The sequence below is a fragment of the Elephas maximus genome, chromosome 3 (assembly GCF_024166365.1).
Source record: "Elephas maximus indicus isolate mEleMax1 chromosome 3, mEleMax1 primary haplotype, whole genome shotgun sequence".
NCBI lineage: Eukaryota > Metazoa > Chordata > Mammalia > Proboscidea > Elephantidae > Elephas > Elephas maximus.
Window position 1 is genome coordinate 77,154,849 of NC_064821.1, and position 14,048 is coordinate 77,168,896.

Sequence of the window (14,048 nt, forward strand, 5' to 3'; positions counted from 1 at the left end):
AAATTATCAAAGAAATAAGACAAGAAAGATTTCAGAATTTAAGAACAGGGTTTTTAGAATATTGAGATTTCCTTGAGCGAATGATAAAAAAAAAAAAAAAGCCACATCCAGGTATATTATTTTGAAACTCTAGAATGCCAAGGATAAGGAGAACATTCTATAAAAAGATCCAGAGAGAAAAACAGGTCACATACAAAGGATCAAGAATCAGAATAGAATCAGTTTTCTCAGCAACAACACTGGAAAACAATGAAGCAATGTCTTCAACATTCTGAAGGAAAATTATGTCTAATTCTATATCCAACCAACTTTTGGTCAAGTGTGAGAATGGAATAAGACATTTTCAGACTTGAAATGCATAAATAAAAAATTTATCTCCCTTGTACTTTTTTTCAGGAAGCTCCTGAAGGATGTCTTCCACCTAAATAAGGGAATAATCCTAGAAAGAGGAAGTGTGAGATTTATTAAACACAAGCCCAGTGCAGGAGAAGGGGAAGGAAAGTCCCAGAACAACCACTGTGTGGCAGGCCTAGGCAGCAAATCCAGACTGGGGCAGGAAGACAGACCTCCAAGGAAGATGTTTCCTAGAAAAGAATTGAATTGATCAATTATGTGATGTACTTGACCAAGAGGAAGTAGTATTAAGAGATATTTTGTAATATGTTGAACAGTTGGGAGGAACAAGAAATAGTCACACTGAAAACTTTGCAAACGAAAAACACGGTAATTATTAACTCTAAGAAGAACAAAAACGTAAACAAGAAAGGAAGTTGTATTGTGTGCCATTGAGTCAATTCCTATTCATAGCAACTATCAGTATAATCATACTAACCAAAAAAACCCCAAATCAGATGCCCTCAAGTTGATTCCAACTCATGGTGACCCCATGTGTTGCAGAATAGAACTGCACTCCATAGGATTTTCAAGGCTGTGACCTTTCAGAAGCAGATTCACCAAAAACCAAACCAAACCCAGTGCTGTTGAGTTGATTCTGACTCGTAGCAACCCAATAGGACAGAGTAAAACTGCCCCATAGAGTTTCCAAGGAGCACCTGGTAGATTCGAACTGCCAATCCTTTGGCTAGCAGCCATAGCACTTAACCACTACGCCACCAGGGTTTCCAGAAGCAGATTACTAGGCCTTTATTCTGAGGTGCCTCTGAGTGGATTCAAACTGCCAACCTTCCAGTTAGTAGTTGAGTGTTTAAATATTTGCAGCACCCAGGACTCCATAAATCACAGTAAGAAGATGTCTTAGTTATCTAGTGCTGCTATAACAGAAATACCACAAGTGGATGTCTTTAACAAAGAGAAATACACTCTCTCACAGTCTAGGAGGTTGGAAGTCTGACTTCAGGGTGCCAGCTCCAGGGGAAGGCTTTCTGTCTCTGTCAGCTGTGGGGGAAAGTTTTTGTCAACAATCTTCCCCATTGAGGGGCTTCTCAGAGCAGGGATCCCGGGTCCAGAGGACATGCCATTCTCCTTGCTCTTGTTTCTTGGTAGTGTGAGGTCCCCAAGTCTCTTTGCTCACTTCTCTCTTTTGTATCTCAAAAGAGATTGACTTAAAACACGACCTGATCTTCTAGGTTGAGTCCTGCCTCATTAACGTGACTGCCTCTAATCCTGCCTCATTAACATCATAGAGGTAGGATTTACAACACACAGGAAAATCACAGCAGATTACAAAATGGTAGACAATCACACAATACTGGGAATCATGGCCTAGCCAAGTTGACACACATTTTTGGGGGACACAGTTCAATCCATAACAGTAGGTAATCATAGTAGGTAGTTAAGAAGTAGGGCAAAAATTTAACAAATGTAATGAGAGAACGGAAGGAGGGAAAAGGTAGATAAATTAAATTCATGTCATGGAAACCCTGGTGGTGTAGTGGTTAAGAAGTATGGCTGCTAACCAAAAAGTCAGCAGTTCTAGTCCACCAGATGCTCCTTAGAAACCCTATGGGGCAGTTCTACTCTGTCCTTACAGGATGGCTGTGTGTTGGAGTCAACTCTACAGCAATGGGTTGGGTTTTTACAATAGTCATTAGTGTTCGTGATAAATTAAGCAATATTATAAACACATTATTTTAAAATATGACGTTAGATATCCAAAGAAACATCTAAAGGAGTTGAAAATGGTTGCCTTTGGGGAGTAAGACTCTGGGATGTGGAGGTATGGAGCACTGAAACAATGTGCTTGAACTACTTTGGTGACATTGCTGATCTGGTGTTTAGGTGAGAAATTGTTTTCTCTTTATTTTCCAAACTTCTATATTACTTTTTATAACTATTTTATTTTTATGCAAATACTAGATGAGTACATTACCTCCATTTTAAACATTCTGTGAAAACAGGTGTATACAGAATAACACGTATAGTCCCCTTTAGCTGCCTCCCATTTTCCTCATCAGAGGTAACCACTATGAATACTTTATGTGTGTAGCCCCTGACCTTTTTCTATGTGTATATAGTTGTGCAGATACAAGTATATGCCATATTTTGTATCCATGAGTTCATATGGTACATATTATTCTACAACTGGATATTTTTTTACCTTAACCATGATTTTAGAGATTCTTCCATGGCAGTAATACATGTAGATGTACCTCACACATTTCAATTGTTGCATTGTTGTTAGGTGTCATCAAGTAGGTTCCAGCTCATGGTGACCCTATGAACAACAGAATGAAAACACTGCCCAGTCCTGCGGCATCCTCATGATCATTTGTTGTTATGCTTGAGCCCATTGTTGCAGCCACTGAGTCAATCCATCTCGTTGAAGGTCTTCCTCTTTTTCGCTGACCCTCTACTTTACCAAGCATGATGTCTTTCTCCGGGGACTGATTTAAAGTATGTGAGATGTCCAAAATATGTGAGATGTAGTCTCACCATACTTGCCTCTAAGGAGCATTCTGGCTGTACTTGTTCTAAGACAGATTTGTTCATTCAATATTCTTCCCCAACACCACAATTCAAAGGCATCAGTTCTTCTTTGGTCTTCCTTATTCATTGTCCAGCTTTTGCATACATATGAGGTGATTGAAAACACCATGGCTTGCGTCGGGTGCACCGTAGTCCTCAAAGTGACATCTTTGCTTGTCGACACTTTAAAGAGGTCTTTTGCAGCAGATTTGCCCAATGCGATGCATCATATGATTTCTTGACCGCTGCTTCCATGGCTGTTGATTGTGGATCCAAGTAAAATGAAATCCTTGACAACTTCAATCTTTAGTCCATTTATCCTGATGTTGCTTATTGGTCCAGTTGTGAGGATTTTTGTTTTCCGTATGCTGAGGTATAATCCATACTGAAGTCTGTGGTCTTTGATCTTCAGCAGTAAGTGCTTCAAGTCCCCTTCACTTTCAGCAAGCAAGGTTGTGTCATCTGCGTAACAAAGGTTGTTAATGAGTCTATGTCCAATTCTGATGCCACGTTCTTTTCATATAGTTCATCTTCTTGTATTATTTGCACAGGATACAGATTGAGTAAGTATGGTGAAAGGATAAGACCACGATGCACACCTTTCCTGACTTAAAACCACACAGTATCCCCTTGTTTTGTTCAAAAAACTGCCTCTTGATCTAGGTACAAGTTCCTTATGAGCACAATTAAGTGTTCTGGAATTCCCATTCTTCCCAATGTTATCCATAATTTGTTATGATCCACACAGTCAAATGCCTTTTGCATAGTCAATAAAATGCAGGTAAATATCTTTCTGGTATTCTCTGCTTTCAGCCAGGGTCCATCTGACATCAGCAATGATATTCCTAGTTCCACATCCTCTTCCGAATCTGGCTTAAATTTCTGGAAGTTCCCTGTCGATATACTGCTGCAGGCACTTTTGAATGATCTTCAGCAAAATTTTGCTTGCATGTGACATTAATGACATTGTGCAATAATCTTCACATTCGATTGAATCACCTTTCTTGGCAGTAAGCATAAATATATATCTCTTCCAGTCATTTGGGCAGGAAGCTGCCTTCCAAATTTTTTGGCATAGATGAGTGAGTGCTTCCAGCACTGCATCCGTTTGTTGAAACATCTCAATTGGTATTCCGTCAATTCCTGGAGCCTCGTTTTTTGCCACTGCCTTCAATGCAGCTTGGACTTCTTCCATGAGTACCATCAGTTCCTGATCATATGCTACTTCTTGAAATGTTTGAACATCGACCAATTCTTTTTGGTGCAGTGACTCTGCATATTCCTTTCATCTTCTTTTGATGCTTCCTGTGTTTAATATTTTCCCCGTAGAATCCTTCAGTATTGCAACTCGAGGCTTGAATTTTTTCGTCAGTTCTTTCAGCCTGAGAAATGCTGAGTGTGTTGTCCCTTTTGGTTATCTATCTCCAGGTGTTTGCACATGTCATTATAATACTTTTTCTTCTCAAGCTGCCCTTTGAAATCTTCTATTCAGCTCTTTGACTTCATTTTTTCATCCTTTAACTTTAGCTACTTGACGTTCAAGAACAAGTTTCAGAGTCTCTTCTGACATCCATTTTGGTCTTTTCTTTCTTTCCTGTCTTTTAATGTCCTCTTGCTTTCTTCATGTATTATGTCCTTGATGTCATTCCACAACTAGCCTGGTCTTCGGTCATTAGTGTTCAATGCGTCAAATCTATTTTTGAGAAGGCCTCTAAATTCAGATGGGATATACTCAAGGATGTACTTTGGCACTAGTAGATTGGTTTTAATTTTCTTCAGTTTCATCTTGAACTTGCGTATGAGCAATTGATGGTCTGTACTGCAGTCAGCCCCTGGCCTTGTTCTGACTGATGACGTTGAACTTTTCTTTCGACTCTTCCCACAGATGTAGTCGATTTGATTCCTGTGTATTCCATCTGGCAAGGTCCATGTGTATAGTCGTTTATAGTGGTGAAAAAAGGTATTTGCAGTGGAGAAGTCACTGGTCTTGCAAAATTCTATCATGTAATCTCCAGCATCATTTCTATCACAAAGGCCATATTTTCCAGTTACCAATCCTTCTTCTTTGTTTCCAACTTTCACATTCCAATCACCGGTAATGATCAATGCATCCTAACTGTGTCTGGAAGCTCAGCTGAAACCTGTCCGCCATGGGTGACACTGCTAGAATTTGAATACTGGTGGCATAGCTCCCAGCATTACAGCAACATGCGAGCCCCCACAGTACAGCAAATTGAGAAAAGTTTCAATTTTTTATGTAATTAAATCCATCAGTCTTCATCTTTATGGCTTCTGAATTGTATGTCTTATTTAAGAATGCCTTTCCTACCATGAAAATTTGGAAATATTCTATATTTTCTACTATTACTTTAGTTTTACGGTTTATCTATTTTAATCAAAATATTTTTGCATATGGTGTGAGCAGTGGTTGAAATATGTTATTTTTTTCCGAATGGAAAACAACAACAACATTTGTTATAGCCATTCTTTACCCCTCTGATTTCAAATGCCATTTTTATCATGTATGAAATTCTGATAAATGTATAGATAGATCAATAAATATATGGACAGATACCTGGTTTTGGACTCTATTCTACTGATGTTCATATATTCTTGGCCCAACAATATTCTATTTGATTATAGCTTTATACCACATATTGATACCTCATATGGCAAGTCCCTCCTCCTTTTCCAACATTTTTGCTTATTTTCACATTTTTTGCCAGCCTGCCAGGTTTTATTTTCAAAAATAGATTAATTTGGGGAGAACTGACATCTTTCAAATAAGTGATTTTCCATGTGTCTTTCTTTATTCTGATTCTTTACATCTCAGAGTAAAACTTTATAATTCTGTTCGTATAGGACCTTCACATTTCTTAAGTTTATTTATTGTTTTTTTCCATAGATTTTGTAACTATTGTGAATTGATTCTTTTCCATGATATATTCTAGTAAGCTATTGTTGATCTATAGGAAAGCTATTTATTTTTATATGGTAATTTTATATTTAACCATTTTATTAACTCTCTTATTCATTCTAATAATTTTTCAGTTGGTTCACTTAGATTTTCTTGGTAGCACCTTTTATCTTCGAGTAATGACAGTATTATCTCTTTTTTCCAAGACTGGTACATCTCTTTTTCTTATCTCTCAATAGTAGTTATGTATTCTAATATGATGCTGATGAACAGAGGTGATAATTGGCATGCTTTATCTGTTCTTCATTTTAGTTTGCCATTATATATTTTAACAGAAAATTTGGTGGCTTGACCCTCAATTATCAGGTGCATGGAATGTATTACCTAAACAAATTGTTTACTTAGAGATGCTTCATTGGGCAAGCAGCAAGACATATTGGAGGTGATATTCTGCAGATGATCTTCCTTGGGTTCATGGAGATACCCTGGCCAAAATATTAAGAGTTTGCCTGAGGTGAATCATGAAGAGTTAAGGAGCTGCCCAGATACTTTCAGTTACCCAGTATACCCCCTTGCTTGCATGGGTAGCACAGCCTGCATATATTACAGTAACATGTTCAACTTAACAGGGTACATCTGTATTTAATATAAACTAGTAGAATTAAAAAAAAAATTTTTTTTTAGTAGAATTCTAAAAAAAATAGTTTTTTTTAGTAGAATTCATCTGGATATAACATTTACATACTAATTTACAGCTTGTATTTGTGGGGGATTCATGATGTGGGTATATCCTTCAAGTGAACCTCTACTACAAGTACAATGTTTCCCTTTAGTTTCTGGTAGATACTTTTTATTAAGTTATGGAAAGATGATAATGATTACAATAATAGCTAAAATTATTATAATGCTTGCTATGTGCTAGTTACTGTTGAAACTGCTTTACATATATTAATTCACTTAGTTACATTTATTAACTCATTTAGGAAGTTTCCTTCTAGTCTCAGTTTACTAACAGTTGTACGTGTGCATTTGTTTTAAATAGGAATGCATGTGGGAGTTTATTGAGTGCCTTTTCACCATCTCTTGGGTTCCTCACATGATTTTTCTCCTTTTTTCTGCTACTAAAGGGAATAGTATGAGTAGATCTCCTACTGTTCGATCAGAACCTCACGGAGCCCTCTAATCCACTGACACCATCATTTTTCATCAATTATCCCGCCTTCCTCATGTTCTCATTTTTTTTTTTTTCTTTCCCAGTCCGGATCCCATGGTACATCATTGTAATCACCCTCTTGTAAATATTATTAACACCCTTGCCACTCTTTCTCTTCATTGTACTTGCTCACAAAATTCCACCTCCCCCCAAACTCATGTCTGTAGTCCATTTCTGCACCTGAGCAGCTGGACATGGCTGGAGAAAATCACACAAACATGCAGTCTCAACTGAAATATATGACTACAAACCTGAATAGGTACTCAATACTGTCCAGCAACCCTGCTATATTCCCCTAGCAGTTTTGTTTCTCTACTCTCCTATATAATGTTTTCCTTTCCTTTCAAACCTCCAAAACACTCTCCCTTCTCCCCCTCATTCTCGTATGATCTCAACTTATAATTAATTGTGAAAATAGAAGCAACCAGATGGTTATGCCTTCATCTTCCTGCTACTGAATCTAGCAACATGTCTGATTGCATCAGGGTACAGTCTCTGCTTTTTGCCCTGGATCTGCTCTAGATCCCACACTCTCCTGCCTTCTCAAGGATCAAATTCCTTCTCTCTTTTGTATCATCAGTTGGGGATGCAGAAATGAATGACACAAGGTCCCTGTCTTTAACATTTCCCACTGGCTATAAAAAAAATAGGTTTAAGAAGAAAATCTAATTGTCCTCCCTTCATCCCTCCTTCTCCTGATGTCATGAGGATTTAATTCTCTTCCTCCCCTTCCTTTTCCTCTTCATGCTCCCCTTCCCTCACCCTCTTCCTCCATATTTTCCATCTCCTCCTGCTCTGCTTTCTCTTTATTGTCCTCCTTTTTCCTTCTACTTTTTGTAAGATTCAAGTCATGTTTCCACTCATTTATACTTGCAGGACGGAGATCCAGAATTGGAAAAGGAAAGGAAAAGAAACTTGACTGTTGCTGTTATAGTTATCCATTGCTGAGTATCAAATCACCACAAAACTTAGCAGCATTTAAAAAATAAAAAACTTAGTGGCATAAAGGAACAACCATTTTTTTGTGTGTTCATGGATTCTGTGGGTCAGAAATTCAGACAGTGATAATGGTTTTTTTCTGCTCTTCAATGTCTGGGGCAAGACTCAAATGGCTAAAGGCTGGAATCATCTGGAGGCTTTTTCACTCATATGTCTGGAACCTTTTCGGGGATAGTTAGAAGGCTGGGCCCAGCTGGGATAGTCAACTGGAGTATCTACTCATGACTTCTGAAGCAAGGTGGCCTCAGGGCAGTCACACTTTTTTATTTATTTATCTTATTGTGCTTTAAGTGAAAGTTTACAGTTCAAGTTAGTTTCTCATACAAAAATTTATACACACATTGTTATGTGACCCTAGGTGCTCTCCTTGTAATGTGACAACACACTCCTCCTTTCTACCCCAGATTTCTCATGTTCATTCAACCAGCTCCTGTCCTCTTTTGCCTTCTCATCTCACCTCTGGACAGGAGCTGCCCATTTAGTCTCATGTATCTACTTGAGCTAAGAAACACTCTCTTCATGAGTTATCATTTGATGCCTTATAGTCCAGCCTAATCTTTGTCTGAAGAGTTGGTTTGAGGAATGGTTTTAGCTCTGGGCTGACAGAGTCTGGGGCCCATGTCTTCCAGGGTCCCTCCAGTCTCAGTCAGACCATTAAGTCTGGTCTTTTTACTAGAATTTGAGTTCTGCACCACGCTCGTCAGACTTCTTACATAGTAGCTCAGGGCTGCCAGAGATAGTGCTCCAGTGAGCAGGGTGTAAACTGCCTGGTCTTTCAGGACTTAGCCTTGGAAGTCACATACTCTATTAGTCAAAGTCATCACAAGCCCACCCGTACTCAAGGGAAGAGGACACTACCTCTTGAGAGTAATGTCAGAGAGTTTATGGCCATATTTTAAAACCACAAGTTCTCAGCTCAGATGTCACTGTATTAGGAGAGGCTCTCCCTTTCTACTTTTTAAAAACTGCCTCCCGCTTCCAGGTGCTCTATCTCATTTTATTTACATATTCTACAAGTCTCATCAGACTTTGTGATTCCTTTATCCTTTTGTTTTGGTCTGTTTTGTTTTTTATTGTCAGTCTCACCTGCAAACTGTGAACTCCTCAAGGACAGGAACACCGCTCTCACTCACCTTTGTATTCCCATTACCTAGCACAGGGTCTGACACATGATATAGTACTCACTAAATATTTGCTTAAAATAAAAAATGAATAACACATTAGTCAATAAATGTTTTTTACGTAACTTAATAGACTACAGGATCACAAGAATCATCTGATCCTACATTTTCATCATTCCTAATGTGATCGAACACTCCTAGTGCCTGGAGCTCATTACTTCCTGAGATCCCTTCTCTCTGTGGGTCATTCTAAGTATTAGAAAATTCTTCTTAGATTAATCCGAGAACCTGGACTATATAAAGAAGAACACAGCATTAAGATTGAGGAAAACTCATTAACAACCTGCAATATGCAGATGACACAGCCTGAGAGATCAGTAGTAGAAGTGGTAGCGACGACTAATATTGATTCACTCAGCAAATACTAGATAGTTGTGGTTGCACTTTCAAGTGGTGAATTTTATGTCATATGAATTATATCTCAGTAAAAAATGTAAAAGAGCCAGGCTGCCAGCTGGAGCTGGTAAAGCAGAAATTCCATTTGGGTCACAGGCACTGGCCTTCGCAAGCTGGTCTAGTTCAGTAGCATTCAATGTGGGTCCCTGTCCCCCTCAGCCAGAGTAACTACACTTTGTTGTTGTCATTGTTAGCCGCCATCAAGTTGACCCCTAACTCATGGCAACCCCACGACGACAACAGAACAAAATGCTGCCTGTTCCTGCACCATCCCCATGACTGGGTGGGGATCAGACTGTTGCAATCCGTAGGGTTTTCACTGGCTGATTTTCGGAAGTAGATTGCCAGACGTTTCTTCCTAGTCTTAGTCTGGAAGATCCACTGAAAACTGTTTAACCTCATAGCAATACACAAGCCTCCACTGACAGATAGGCAGGGGCTGCACATAAGGCGCGTTGGCTGGGGATTGAACCCAGGTCTCCCTCGTGGAAGGGGAGAATTCTACCACTGAACCACCACGGTCCCTCTGGCTCCACTTCAACTTTCACTTGGGGTTTTTGTTTGAACAAGCGGTTTCCCAGCTAAAGAAGAGTGAAAGCCCCCAGCCTAGTTAATTGCAAAGAAGCTCCTCCTGGACTGCTAAGCTCCAGGCCTTGTGGAAAGCGGTGTGAGGAATGACTGGGGAGTCAAAGCCCCAATAGAGACTAGCCGTTCAGACAAGAGTTGGAGTGTCACAAGCAGCACGGGTGGCTGGAGCCCGGCCTTCTGGCACAGTGTCCAAATGGCTCTCCCCGGCACGGTCTGGCCTCAAGGGAGCATTGACACATTCGAGAAGTGCAGTTCCATTCATAAACCTTGACGAGCATATTCTCTGTGCCAGGCCCTGGCACCCAGATGGATGAGCCAAGCCCCTGCCCTCAGGTAGCTCAGGGACAGAATGTGTAAACATGTTCAGTCCCAGCTCTGCTTCCCTCTCTTGAACTGACCTGAGATCTTGAGTTCATTGTCTCTCAAGAGATAGCGAGGAGACATGCTGGGTAACAGGACACATCACATTGTAGCTTTTAGCTGGGGGAGAGGTGGGAAGCATGAAGAACTAGCACTTGCTGGGGACTTATTCTGTGCCAGACACAAAGGACCATGTACATATAGGATTCAACTTCCTCCTCATAACAGCATTCAGCAGTAAGTAAAAGGACTTGCCCAAGCTAATACATTGTGAAACTGGGATTTAAACCCAGGACCGTCTGACTCAAAAGTCTATACTCTGGAGAAGCTGGAGCTTTCTCCAGATTTTTTGATATAGGCCTCTCTACTGGACCATTTTTACTGGACCATTTCTAGCCTTCACCATTTACCATATGTTTATGCAAATAACACAAGCCTTCTGCGTTTGTTTGCTGGCCACACCCTCCCCCCACAAAGGTATATGGAAGAGGATTGGCATGGCTGCTTTTGTGAAGGTGCCTTGTGGGGGGGGGGGGGTTGGGGGGGTGGAGTGGAGGGGAGGCGTGGCTGGCAAACAAACTTAGAAGGCACACGTTATTTATTTGCTTAAAAATACAGTACACATTCACTTGCTCACTTGCTGTAAAAATTGTGTGGTGGTGTCAGACCTTGTCTAATTTCACAGGGGGAGGAGAGAGAATCAACATCAGCCCAAAGCTGATTCCTATGATGTGGAAGTCAGACATACCTCCTCTCCAACCTTTTCACCAATTCTGACACTAGCCATCCCTCCCATAGCACTCTCTACTTCTCTGCTGGGTTCAGTAATTCACTGCGATGGCCACACAGAACTCACAGATCATACTCACAGTTGTGGGTTTTATTAGCAAAGTAACAGGTTATAATTCAGGATCAAAAACAACTCAGGATACAGTTCTTCAATCAGAACGGCTTCTCGGCTGCACCTGCAGGTAGGCCTCTCTCTTGGCTCTCAGCCCCCACCCCCTTGGCCCTGCATCACCTTGGCCCTTCACCCCCTTGGCTCTTGGTCTGGCCTCATCCCTTCTCCGGTAAGTGTTACAGCTCTTTCTTTAGCTACTCCAATAAGTGCCCAGAGGCACCTCACTCAGCCAGCAAGCTTCCTCCCCAAAAGTGCTCCCCTGTCTCACTCCGTGGGTTGGCATGCCCAATGTAGCCACCTTGCTTCATAGGCCAGGAAGCCCACTGCAGCCATCTTGGATTGGTCTCCTGGTTGTGCTGCCACCACTGTTTCTCTACCACTGTTTTCGACAGCTCATGTCATCTCCAGTGTTACAGCTCTCTGTCTCCTGGGTCTAGGAGGTTCTCAGCTCAGACACAAAAGACATGCTCCACTCCCAGTTCTCCTTCTTCTTGATGGTAGTGAGGCCCCCCTTCTTTGCTTCTGAGATTGGCTCCCTTTAAGCCTAGTGAGATGGCAAAAATGACCAATTTCCTCATTAGGGTTCCACACATGTTATTTGCATGCTCCCACCCCCACAAGGGTTCCATGCACCTTATTTGCATTAGCAGGCTGTCTAATCCCCATGGTAGGGGACAAGCACCTTATTTGCACGGTCTCACTCAATCATTTTGTGGGAGTCACAAGACCACGGTTAGAAGGGCCATATTAAGGTAATTCACTATACCACACTTGCTCATTCCTTCATTCCACAAATATCCCGGAGTAGGCATTTGGTGCCAGACATGGTGTTAAGCAACAAAGACACAAGCATGAACACCTGAATAAAACATGCGCCCTGCCCTCAAGGATTTACAGTGTTGTGAGAGACACTGAATTGAGACATAAAACCAGGAACTGAGTTAATTACACTACCAAGGGAAGGCTGGTGGTAGTTCAGCAAGATGGCAAGAGCATAAAGGAGTGGTTTGAATGTGAGAATGAGGATTTAAGGTTTGGAATCTGCAATGGAGGCAAAAATATTGCCAATTCTCTTTCCACCTCCCCATTTCTCTCCTTGAAGTGTGTAAGGTTTGGGAGAATGAGCAACCACCAGAGAGATCTTCAGGGGAAGTGGTATGCTGGGGCATAACTTCTTGGCCACACAGGAAGTGGAAGGAGTGCTTGCTGAACAGGCAGGACTTAGGGGAGTTTGTTGACTACAGAACTTTGGTTTTGGAAGGGGCTCAAAAGGAAGAGTTTTCAGGAAATGGAAAGTGGGTGCCTGAATGGGAACAAGTTTTGGAATCAGAATGTAGATCTGAATGATCGAGAATGACAGGGGTGAGAGACTGAGGGACTGAGAGACTGAGGTCTGGACTGAAACTGTGGGGTAAAGACTTTTCATACTGAGGTTTCTGAGGCTAGGTGATAACACTATTTTCAGTCCAGGGAACAAGATACAGTCTCTTCTAAGGGTACCAAATAGAATGTGGGGAAAAGTCATTAGTATGCGGGAGGAGGGAAGTTAGCCTTCCCAGGCTAGAAGTCACCACCACTGTTTAAACTGTGGGAGAAACTCAGCCCAGAGGGAAGGGAGGTAGCCACTCAGTTTCACTCAAAACTTGACCTCTAGTTGCTTTTTCTTATCTTAGCTGTAACCAGTCAGTTTATTTAGAGGCTGCTTCCTCCCCACCAAACTTTCTGTCCCCTAGGGCTGTTTCCAGTTGGTATCTGGTTTAACAGAAGGGAGCATGGTACTGTGGAAAGAACGTGGAATATGGTGTCAGTAAGTCTAGATTAAATTTAGAATTTAGGTCACTAGATTAAAAGCCCTGATAACACATTCAGCCAGGAATGGGATCAGCTAGGACTTGAATGCTAGCCTTTGAAGTCCTTTTTTTTTTTTTTAAATATTTCACTGCTGTGTCATATCACACGAAGCCTGACTTAATTTACCTGAGCTTCAGTTTGTTCATCTGTATAAAAGGTTTGTGAAGATTAAATGACACGTGAACCCGTAATACAATGCCTGGCCATGATGTGCCCTTAAAATATTTCTATCATTACATACAAAAATGCCCTGGCTCTATGCCTAGCCATGGTAGGTGCTCGAATGCACACCTCACTGCACACATTGTTCCATTTTAACTGGTGAACTGAGGGCTCCCTGCTTCTGCTTCTTGGCCTGTAGTTCTGCGTTCTCCAGCTAGAACCCTGAGAGCCCCAAGGATGCTGAGCCTGCTGGGCTGACCATGCTGCCTTGGAAGGGTCGCTGTTCCTTTGGTTCCTGGCTGCTAAGGTGAGTCTACCTGAGAAAGCAAGACCTTGGTCTCTTCTGAGGTGACTGATGACTTGCTGGCCAGAGGTGCTTGTCATGAGACCATCCCTCGTGATACTTCCCAACTGCACCGGGAGGGAAGGGCCACTGATTGTGTAGTGCTGGACGAAGAAATAGGAGGGACAGTCAGAAGGATGCTGCGTCTGAGGCGACCCTAGGGTTCTGTGTCCCAGGAAGAGACAGAGAAGATAGAAGTGATCTGGGGTGGC